The sequence below is a fragment of the Magnolia sinica genome, chromosome 5 (assembly GCF_029962835.1).
Source record: "Magnolia sinica isolate HGM2019 chromosome 5, MsV1, whole genome shotgun sequence".
NCBI classification, from domain to species: domain Eukaryota; kingdom Viridiplantae; phylum Streptophyta; class Magnoliopsida; order Magnoliales; family Magnoliaceae; genus Magnolia; species Magnolia sinica.
The window spans coordinates 80,994,878-81,007,780 of record NC_080577.1 but is presented as its reverse complement, the minus strand read 5'-3'; positions in this window follow the sequence as shown (position 1 = coordinate 81,007,780).

Genomic DNA, 12,903 nt, shown 5'->3' with positions numbered 1-12,903 from the left:
AGGGCCATTGGATTTTTTTAAAAAACCGCATGTCCAATAAATTCCCACCAACCGAAAGTGAGAAAATCAAACAAGGGTATTATTTCCGTTCATGGTACGTATAAGCTGGTAATAATAATTGAAAAGGATTTTCACCGTACTAGCCTTGTGGTGTTGCCAAATACCCCAAAAATCAGTAATCTTAAACAAATTTGCCTAGTAATCTTCTTACACATTTTGAAAAAAAAAATTCAGACAATTTTATCCATGTTTGGGGCTTTGGAATTGTACTACATAACTCAATTTCGTGGTGTCCATTGTGATTTAAGTCTCTCATCTTCACTGTCCATCCATGTTACGAGCTCATTTTCATGCAGTACCCTCAAACGTAATCGTATATAAAGATCAAGTTAACCAACCCATGATAAAATGTTGCAATCTCATGTTGTAAGTGCTATAATGTTTAAAACACACTTTAGTTGTAAAATTTCGTTTAGTCAAAATATCTTGTCAAGTGATCTTCAAGTATGGTTCAATATCAAGGTTCAAGCCGGGTCCAAGTTCTAGTACAAGATCTTTTTAAGTGATCTTCAAGCATGGTTCAAGATCAAGGTTTAAGCCTGGTTCAAGTTCTAGTAGAAGATCAAGCTCAAAATGAAGTCAAGATCAATTGATGTTCTATGAGAAGATCAAGCTCCAAAGAAAAGTTGAAGTCTCTAATCTACTTCAAGACAAAGAAGTTCAGTCATTTCAGGTATGATAAACCTTAAAAAGACCTTAGGTTTAGATGCTTTCAAAAACTATTTAATTTGAATTTTTATACTTGTGATTGCTTATGATTTGACCAGCCTAACGTTTGGTTCTACTAGCTTAAGTTTTTCTCGGCTAGTCCTTGTACAAATTGAAGTAAAACTGTTTTTCTGTTGCACCTTCGACCAATCGAGTGGTCTGTTCGACCAATCGAAGGAGGTTCTTCAACCAACCCTAAGATTCTCGGCTCGAAGTCTACCAACTAAATTAGTTTGGATTTTGGCACCTTCGACCAGTCGAAGACCACATTCGACTAGTCAAACAGAGCTCTTCGACCAGTCAAATAGGGCCTTCGACTAGTTGAAGATCGGGTAAATCTTATCCCACTCAAATTTAAAAATCTGTTGGAACAGAATCCAGTGCTAGGGTTAGTCGAAGATTGAAAAGGCTTAGCTATATGTCCTAGAGGGGGGGTGAATAGGACAATGCCAAATAAAACTTATAACAGCGGAATTAAAAAGAATATGATAACCAAAATAAATCACAATGTAAGAAAGTAAAATAACCTCAAAATTCAGATCTTGAGAGGTTGATACAAATGTTGTTCTAAGGACAACCTTACACAAAAAACCAGAGTTTATGGTAGGACAACCTTATTTCTAGAAAGATCTTTGTATCAAATCTCAAACCAAAGAGGAATATAGAAATAAATACAAACTGAATTGAAATAAATTGTAATCACAAATGTATTGTTCTAGGGACAACCATACACCATAAAAATGGCAGGGCAACCTTGCTAGAACAACTTTTAAAGGAAATTGAATATCAAACTGATAAAGGAATAACAGAAAATAAATTCTAAACTATTACAAAATTCTTACAATGCTTGAATTAAATGATTACAACATTTACCACTATACATACATCCCACAAAAGAATAATTAAAGATCAGAAGTATAAATCATTCATCCACAACACAAGGGATTATAGTGGTTCGCCTGTGTGTTCACCAACTGTTAAACAACAGCCACACAGAATGCTACTCCACTCCTAATATCCTCACACAGGGGATATTAGCGTTCACTAACAAAATAGGTTTTCCCAGGTTCACTCAAAACCTTTACAATTGTGTCTTTGTCTGTGGGCTTACACAATTAAAAAATCATACTTCTGAGTTTTCCTGGCTCTCCTTAGATAACCAATACAACAAGATTTTTCTGGCAAATCTTGAAAGAAACCAAAACAAAAAGGAATTTACAATTAAATGTAAAATACCTGATTATCTCCTTCATTGTAGCAGCCCGGTAGAACTAAGTCGAGTAGATGATTGAATGTCCAAGTTCAATGTCCAAGACTCAATTACAATGGTTCTAATTCTAATAGATTTTAAATTCAACCAAATAGTGATAGCCTTAATTCATTTTGATACCAAAGACAGGGAATAAAAATTTCTCTAATCAAATTATATTGGAATAGCAGAAAAAAAATCAATAAAATAAAGCTAAGGAAAGAGAATATTAAATAAGCACACTTAGCTTAGATGGAGCACAGAATTATCTCTCAGAAGTTCGACGAAGATTGGGTTGAATGAATTAATTAATTCGATCATTTCTTCTGAGATTCGTGCACTATTTATAGGTGAGCAGATCGCGTCTTCGACTGGTCTAGGGAGCTCTTCGACTAGTCGAAGCAATAATAGATATTTGAAAAATCAGGCGCGATAAGCTTTGACAGTTTTACGACTGGTCGAAGGTCTCCTTCGACTGGTCGAAGAACCTGAAAAACATCGCTGGATTTTGAGTCGAAGATTTTCGATTGGTCGAAGATGCAGTCGACACTATTCCTTCGACTGGTCGATCAGATTCCTGGACTAGTCGAAGCTTAACAGATTTTATCCGAAATTTGTAACAAACTCACGACTGATTGAGGAATTTCTTAGACTGGTCGAAGCAACTCTAGGACTAGTCGAAGAAGGCCTAGGACTAGTCGAAGAACAGACCAAACTTATGTAAAATAAATATTCGATTTATGTATCCAAAGTGACCTACTTCTAAGGTCAACCTAAGGTCAGTCAAACCTCAACCATGAAGTAAGGACATTGAAACATTAGGAACTAGTGACCTTGAAGTATGAGCCTTGAAGTCTTAATGTAGTTCAATCTTGAAATCTTGATGTAGCTCAATCTTGAAATCTTGATGTAGCTCAATCTTGAAAGTGTCTTGAGTTCTTTACAAACTGCCTTGTACTCTTCTTGAGGTCTTGCAGCTTGAGTCTTGTCTTGTGAGTAGTTCTTGCATTCAAGATTGATCCATGTACTTGTAAGCTTTGCTTGTTGTGAGCTTAGCTTGTTCATGAATGTTGATCCTTGAGAGAACTTCACTTATGCAAGTTATATATAACAGTGATTTTGGCACCACAAATTTGACAACAGACAGGGATATAAACTATAGCACTTACAATCTCCCCCTTTGTCAAATTAGTGACAAAACACATAACCAAGATAAATATAAAGTAAAACAACTGGTTAAAGAGTTATGAACCAGGTCATATAAACTGGCTTACCTGCAAATCAATATTCAATATTCAACATTCAACATTCAACCAGTTTCATTCAACTAGTTCAAACATACTCCCCCTGAGTAACATAACCAATGCTACTCCTCTCACAATCACATCGTTAAGAACAAACCATTCTCCCCCTTTTTGTCACAATATGACAAAGGAAACAACAATAAAGGAGAACTAAATAAAGGGATATATGAGAGTAAACATGAGGAGTTATGAGAGTATAGCAAAACAGCGATAGAGATACTCAGCATAGCTTCACATAGAATAAATATCCAGCATAAAACATAGATAGTATCCAACTCAAAATCAGTCAACCAAGTGCTAAGTTATAAAGTTATTACAGACCAGAAGTCTCATATAAACTAGTCAGAACCAGAACCAGATGACGGAGCAGGAATAGAGGGATCAAGTTGGTGCATGCCTTTGTTCAATCGCCTAAGATATTTGCGCATGTACTTGAATTGTAAATCATGAGTAACAGACATGTTTTCCATCTTTACATATATATTCTCAACTTTATCCTCTAATGCACTAAGACGAGCATCAACATCAGATGGTTCAAAATCTAGATCATTTGTTGAGTTAGAATCCAGTTCCTCAAAAATGTCATCCATATTAATGTCATCACCATCTTCTTCATGACCACCACCACCACCACCACCTTGTTCAGGAAGTAGATCCAGCTTCATCTTATTGATATTAGTATTGTTGAAGATCAGATGATGGATTGGTGCCTCATCAACCGGCATATCGACTAACATATGTGTAGCCAATATAGTCATTAAATAGGCAAAAGGAATGTCACTATGACCAGGATGGAGTCTAAACTGAAGAATGAAATGACAGGTTAAGGATGGTAAACAAATCTGAGTACCATTGGAAATAGCATGGATAACACGAACCATAAACGAAGTCAAGCAGTTTTATTACCCGAACGAGGATACAGATTAGACACAAAGATTTTGTGGAGAATTCTGTACTTGGGTAACAAATACCTTGCGGGAAGCGCATTCCCTTTTTGTGTCCATTGAACATCCATGTTACACAAGTCTCTAGTGAGCATGCGTTTTTCAGACATTGAGAGTTTATCAGTTAAGGTATGGATAAGAATACCCTCATCATTCACAGGAATGTCCATAAGGGCTGAAATTAAATGACGATCAATGTCAAAAGGCCCTTCTCTAGTAGATATTTTAAAAGTTAAATTATCCTGTGAGAAAGCACTAATACATGTAAACATGGATTGGGCAATGGATCGGTATGCAGGCCCACCCCAATGTAATAAGTTAACCCAACCTACAGCTTCAAGAATAGGAAGGATGTCAAAAGGTGCAATATGATTAACATCAACAGGATGTTCAACAATAACATTACGTAATCTAATGTCCCTAACATATGATGGATCATCATTGAGAACAAGAAGATGACGCTTAGAGATAATGGACGATCTGGAGGAAGAAGAAGGACCACGGGAAGTAGTTTTTCTACCTCTAGAAGCCATTTGCAACAAGAATATCTAGGAATTAAGAAGTTGCAAAGGATTGAGAAGTGGGTTTACTTAAAACAGATTTTTCAAAATCCAAACTCCAAATCTTAATGAAATTCATAATACAAAGCTTAAAGCTTGAAAAGTAAACAATCTAGAGATATAACTTTTTCTTCTACTAATTCCCTTATATAATAAAATCTAATGTCAATGTGCTTAGTACGAGAATGCTGAATAGGATTTTTTGAAATATTTATCGCACTGGAATTATCGCAATGTAATAACATAGAATCCTGTTTAATTCTATAATCACTTAGTATTCGTTGCATCCAAACAAGCTGTGTACATGCATTACCAGCTACGATATACTTAGCTTCAGCTGTTGAAAGTGATATAGAATTTTGTTTCTTACTAAACCAGGAAACTAGACAATTTCCAATGTAAAAACAACCACCACTGGTTGATTTTCTATCATCTAGATTACCAGCCCAGTCAGCATCCGAATACCCAGCTAATTGGACACTGGTCTCATGAGGATACCAGAGACCGAGATTTACAGTACTTGCGACATATCTAATAATTCGCTTGATAGCAATCAAGTGAGATTCTTTTGGATCAGATTGATATCTTGCGCAAATACCAACACTTAGAGAAATATCAGGTCTACTAGCAGTTAAATATAACAAACTACCAATCATACTCCGATAAAGTTTTGAGTCAACATTTTTACCATTAGAGTCTTTTGAGAGTTTCAGGGTAGTACTCATAGGAGTATCGAAATTCTTGCCATTCTCAAATCCAAATCTCTTGATTAGATTCAAAGCATACTTAGATTGAGAAATGAATATTCCTTCAGGTTGTTGCTTTACATGCAATCCAAGGAAATAAGTCAATTCCCCAACCATGCTCATTTCGAACTGTGATTTCATCAAATCTGCAAACTCAGTAGTCAAGTCAGTACAAGTTGATCCATAAATGATATCATCAACATAAATCTGCACCATTAAGATATGATCATTATGTTTTTTAACAAATAGAGTTTTATCAATAGATCCCATTTGAAAATTATGACTTAAAAGAAATTTCGTTAGTTTCTCATACCATGCCCTAGGTGCTTGTTTTAATCCATAAAGTGCCTTTTTAAGCCGATACACATAATCAGTATTTTTGGAATCTTCAAAACCCATTGGCTGTTCAACATAGACTTCTTCATGTAAATCACCATTTAGAAAAGCACTTTTCACATCCATCTGGTAGATCTTTATCTTTCTAAAACATGCAATGGATATAAATAGTCTGATAGATTCAAGACGTGCTACTGGTGCAAAAATTTCATCGAAATCAATCCCTTCAATTTGAGTATAACCTTGTACCACTAGTCTAGCCTTGTTTCTAATTATATTTCCACACTCGTCAGACTTATTTTTGAAAATCCATTTTGTTCCAATGATGTGTTTATCTTTAGGTCTTGGTACGAGATACCAAACATCATTTCTTACAATTGGTTGAGTTCTTCTTGCATCGCAACAATCCAGTTCTCATCAGCAAGAGCTTCTTTTACATTAGATGGTTCTATTTGGGATGTAAAACATACATAATTACATATATCCTCAAGTTGTCTACGGGTGCGAACACCATGAGAAGGTTTCCAAGAATTTGTGTGGTTGGATGATCTTTAACAGTCCTCAACTCAGAATCAGTCTGATTCGATGAAGTATCAGGTTTATCAATGATTAGTACTTCATCATTATCTGAATTAAAAATTGGCGTGTTTAAGTGATCATTAATGACAACATTAATGGATTCTTGAATCACACCAGTCCTTTTGTTCAGAACCCTATAAGCTCGACTATTTAAGGAATATCCTAGAAAAATACCTTCATCACTCTTCGTATCGAATTTTCTCAAATTTTCACGATCACGTAAAATATAGCACTTGCTGCCAAAAACTCGAAAGTATTTAACAGTAGGCTTTTTATTGAACCACAATTCGTAAGCCGTTTTATTATTATCTTTGCTAGTGTAGACTCAGTTAATAATATAGCAAGCTGTGTTTATGGCTTTGACCCAAAGATTTTTAGAGAGCTTCATGCTATTCAACATGACATTAGCCATTTCTTGAAGCATCCTATTCTTTCTTTCTACAATTCCATTTTGTTGTGGAGTTTTGGGAGCAGAGAATTCATGTAATATTCCTTGGTCGGTACAGAACTTCTCAAAATTGCTATTCTCAAATTCAGATCCATGATCACTACGAATTTTACTGATTTGAGAAGATTTTTCAGTTTGAATCCTTTTGAAAACTTTTCTTACTTCTTCAAGGGTTTCAGATTTATCCCTTAAGAAGACTACCCAAGTGAATCTGGTAAAGTCATCAACTATTACCAGGATATACTTTTTCCACCACGACTTTCTGTTCTAGGTCCTATCCGATCCATGTGGAGAAGTTCGAGTGGTCTTGATGTGGTATTTGAATTCACCTTTTTGTGTGAGTTCTTTGTTTGTTTGCCTATCTGGCACTCACCACATATTTTATCTAATTTCTGAAGTTTGGGTAAACCTCTTATAAGTTCTCGTTTGCTCAATCTATATAAATTTCGATAATGTACATGTCCAAGACGTTTGTGCCATAAATCAGTCTCGTCTGTATGGACCATGTAACATGTTTGATTAGATGAGCTGGATTCGCTAATAATATAGCAATTTTTAGACATTCTACGTCCAGTTAATATTACAGAACCCTTATTGTTTAGTATCTCACAGCTTTGATTAGAAAACCGAACACTATGGTTATTATCACATATTTGAGATATACTAAGCAAGTTATGTTTTAAGCCTTCAACATATAAAACATTTTTAAACACAAGAAGATTAAAAAGTTGAACCGTACCTTGGCCTATAATCTTGCAATTGCTACCATCACCAAATGTGACTGAACCATCAGTCATATCTTTCAGATCCGTGAATAAAGCTTTGTCACCTGTCATATGCCTGGAGCATCCACTGTCTAGGTACCACTTTGAATGACTTGTTGCTTTGAAAGCAGTGTGAGCAACCAAGCATGTAACTTTAGGAACCCATTTCATAACTGTTTTGGGTTTAGGAACATAGTTGGTCTTCTTTTGTATATATTTGTAGGAATGACCTATAGAGTTAGATTTTAAGAGCTCCTTGAGTAAATCAACTATCTTTTCAGCTAGTGGATTTCGTTTCTGATTAAAGTTGACATGGCTGCTTCTAGGTTTTTGAAAAGTTTTTGAATTTCTAGAAAAATCTTGATAAGTACTTTTCCCTTTTGAGTTTGAGGACTCTCCTTTAACAAACATAGGAGGAGTATACTTTTGTTTAGGAGGTAGATTTTTATCATAGCCCAACCCGGATAGATCGCCACATTTTCTTGATCCGGATAAAAGTTTCTCTAACTTTGGATCACCTTGGGCATATTTCCATGTGTCCTTTAGACTCAGAAGAGAAGATACTTCAGTTTTAAGTTTCTCAATTTCAGATTTTAAATCAATAATTAGGGAGTTTTTGAATTCCAAATCACATTTTAATTTTTCAAAACAATCTGAAATTTGTGATTTTTCTAAGATAAGTGATTCAAAACATTTTTTGAGTTTAGAAAACTTTTCTTTTTGAAGTTTAAGTTTGATAGCAATTTTACAACTTTCCTTATATAGGGCATTGTAAGCGTCTTGAAGATCATCTTCATTTTCACATTCACCACTCAGATTTTCTTCACTTGTTGAGTCATTATCTGAAAATGTGAATTTGGCTAGAGTCATAAGAGCTTTAACTTCATTGCCCGACTCAGTTTCAGAATCTTCTGATTCAGAAAAACCTTCAAAATCAGATGATTCATCCCATGTAGCCAACATACCCTTCTTCTTGGGTTTGTTCCTAAGTGACCATATTCTTGACAGTTGTAACATTGACTATCTTTCAAAGATTTTTGAGATTTGGGTCTAAACTTTTTTTTGTCATTTGATTTTTGAAAATTAACCCTTTTCTTGCTTTTGAAAATCTTGTAAAATTTCTTAGCTAAAAGAGCCATATCATCTTCTGAATCAGAATTTTCTTCTGAATTATATTTAGAAGATTTTAGTGCGATAGATTTACCTTTAGGAGCTTTAAAGTTTAACTTGTAGGTTTGTAGAGAACCAACTAGTTCTTCTACCCTCATATTATCCGTATCACGAAGTTCCTGGATCGCGGTTACTTTAGAATTGAACCGTTCAGGAAGTGAGCATAATATTTTTGCACACACTTTACTTTCTGGGATTTTATCGCCAAGACCCCACATTGAGTTTACAATGTCATTCAATCTAGTGTAAAAGCCCATAAACATTTCATTTTCCTCCATATGAATTTCTTCAAATCTGGTTGTGAGGAGTTGGACTTTAGATTTTTTGACAATTGTAGTACCCTCGTGCGTCATTTCTAATATATCTCAAGCTTGCTTTGCAGTATCACAAGAAATGATTCTTTTGAACTCATCCGGTGATAGTGCGTAAGTAATTGTATTTAGTGCTTTAGCATTTGCACTACTCTCACTTTTCTGAAGAGTGGTCCATTGGTAATATGGTGTGACTTTTATAGATTTTGAACCATCAACCCCAGTAACTTCCATGATAGGAGGTTTCCATTCAGTCACTGTGGCTTGCCACACATTTTCATCCATTGATTTGAGGAAGATCCTCATTCTAGCTTTCCAATAGGCATAGTTGGAGCCATCAAAGGGTGGAGGCCTTGTGACTAAAAGACTATCAAAATTTGACATCTTAAATAGCTTAAATCGTTAGCTCAGGAATTAAATCCAAGAATTAAAAAAGAGCTATTAGGCTCTGATACCACTTGAAAAGGCCTAGCTATATGTCCTAGAGGGGGGTGAATAGGACAATGCCAAATAAAACTTATAACAACAGAATTAAAAAGAATATGATAACCAAAATAAATCACAATGCAAGAAAGTAAAATAACCTCAAAATTCAGATCTTGAGAGGTTGATACAAATGTTGTTTTAAGGACAACCTTACACCAAAAACCAGAGTTTATGGTAGGACAACCTTATTTTTAGAAAGATCATTGTATCAAATCTCAAACCAAAGAGGAATACAGAAATAAATACAAACTGAATTGAAATAAATTGTAATCACAAATGTATTGTTCTAGGGACAACCATACCCCATAAAAATGGCAGGGCAACCTTGCTGGAACAACTTTTAAAGGAAATTGAATATCAAGCTGATAAGGGAATAACAGAAAATAAATTCTAAACTATTACAAAATTCTCACAATGCTTGAATTAAATGATTACAACATTCACCACCATACATACATCCCACAAAAGAATAATTAAAGATCAGAAGTATAAATCATTCACTCACAACACAAGGGATTATAATGGTTCGCCTGTGTGTTCACCAACTGTTAAATAACAGCCACACAGAATGCTACTCCACTCCTAATATCCTCACATAGGGGATATTAGCGTTCACTAACAAAATAGGTTTTCCCAGGTTCACCCAAAACCTTTACAATTGTGTCTTTGTCTGTGGGCTTACACAATTAAAAAACCCCACTTCTGAGTTTTCCTGGCTCTCCTCAGATAACCAATACAACAAGATTTTTCTGGCAAATCTTGAATGAAACCAAAACAGAAAGGAATTTACAATTAAATGTAAAATACCTGATTATCTCCTTCGTTGTAGCAGCCCGGTAGAACCAAATCAGAGTAGATGATTAAATGTCCAAGTTCAATATCCAGTACTCAATTACAATGGTTCTAATTTTAATAGATTTTAAATTAAACCAAATAGGGTTTGCCTTAATTGATTTTGATTCCATAGAAAGGAAATAACAATTCCTCTTACCAAATTAGATTGGAATAGCAGAAACAAAATCAATTAAATAAAGCTAAGGAAAGAGAATATTAAATAAGCACACTTAGCTTAGATGGAGCACAGAATTATCTCTCAGAAGTTCGACGAAGATTGGGTTGAATGGATTAATTAATTCGATTATTTCTTCTGAGATTCGTGCACTATTTATAGGTGAGCAGATCACATCTTCGACTGGTCTAGGGAGCTCTTCGACTAGTCGAAGCAATAATAGATATTTGAAAAATCAGGCGCGATAAGCTTTGATCGTTCTACGACTGGTCGAAGGTCTCCTTCGACTGGTCGAAGAACCTGAAAAACATCGCTGGATTTTGAGTCGAAGATTTTCGATTGGTCGAAGATGCAGTCGACACTGTTCCTTCGACTGGTCGAACAGATTCCTGGACTAGTCAAAGCCTAAAAGATTTTATCCGAAATTTGTAACAAACTCACGACTGATCGAGGAATTTCTTAGACTAGTCGAAGCAAATCTAGGACTAGTCGAAGAAGGCCTAGGACTAGTTGAAGAACAGACCAAACTTATGTAAAATAAACATTCGATTTATGTATCCAAAGTGACCTACTTCTAAGGTCAACCTAAGGTCAGTCAAACCTCAACCATGAAGTAAGGACATTGAAACATTAGGAACTAATGACCTTGAAGTATGAGCCTTGAAGTCTTGATATAGTTCAATCTTGAAATCTTGATGTAGCTCAATCTTGAAATCTTGATGTAGCTCAATCTTGAAAGTGTCTTGAGTTCTTTACAAACTGCCTTATACTCTTCTTGATGTCTTACAGCTTGAGTCTTGTCTTGTGAGCAGTTCTTGCATTCAAGATTGATCCTTATACTTGTGAGCTTTGCTTGTTGTGAGCTTAGCTTGTTCATGAATGTTGATCCTTGAGAGAACTTCACTTATGCAAGTTATATATAACAGTAATTTTGGCACCACAAATTTGACAACAGACAGGGATATAAACTATAGCCCTTACAAAGATTGTCTTAGGCTAGTCGAAGATTCAATTTCTTTGACTATAAATTGAGGTTCTCTCTCAATTCGAAAATCCATTCAAGACTGTTTAAATCCTTCTGCAAGGGAGAGAGAAACTCTATTTATTTTCAAGATATTGTACAGTATTTATAAATTATTTTATAGCTTTTGTTTAATTCCCTTAATCTTAGACTCTATCATTCTGATTTTAAAGAAAGTGAATTCTACTCTTCTTTCTTTGAGATTTAAGAGAATGAACCTAAGTAGCCATTAGTTTAAACTTAATTAAAATCAATAGAACCCTAGACCTTTTCTGTATGACTGAACATTGAACATTGGACATTTAAGAAAAGTGGTTCTTTGGCTGCAGCTTCTTCTATGGTGAAGTTAAGTATACATTCATTTCTTGTTTTTGTTTTTCTGAGATAGTCAATAAATCTCAGTGTTGGTTTTTCTGAGATAGCCAGAAAATCTCAGTAAGGGTTTTTGTTTGTGATAGCTCGGTAAAATTACAACTGTATCAGGTTTTAAGGTGACCCTGAGAAAACCTTATTCATAATGAAAGCCAAGATTACATAGAGAGTAATTTTGAGAGTGGAGTAGGTTTGACTGTTTTAGAATAGTTGTTGACACACCGAACCATTAGAATTCTCTGTGTTTGTGGTGAATGCTTTTTATCTTTTATGTGGTGAGTGGTTGTATTTACATTTTTGTTGAAGAGGTGAATGTTTGTAATATTTAATTTTATTTACTCTTGTAAAGTTTGAGATTTTGATTTTAATAGTATTCATGAAATAAGGTTATCTTGCCTAAACTTTTTAGGTGAAGGTTGTCTTTGGAATCAATTGAAATCAACGCTTCAATACTTAAGCAATTGAGATCTCTGATTTATTTATTATTTAGTACGTTATTCGATTATTTGGTATAGTCCTATACACCCCTCCACTAAGACTTCTTTATCTCTCCTTTTCAAGTGGTATCAGAGAGGGTTGCTCTATTTTTTGGATTAACCTCCTTGAGTTAAGATCCAGAGCTTTATTATGTCAAATTTTGACAGTTTATCTATTACCAGGTCACATCCTTTTGATGACTTTAATTATTCATATTGAAAAGCCAAAATGAGGATTTTAAAAAAATCCTTGGATGAAAGTGTGTGGCAAGCTACTGTGACTAAATGGAAACCTCCTATGACTGAAGTAGTAGCTGAGGATGGATCCAAATTTATGAGAGAAACTGCATTCTATTTATG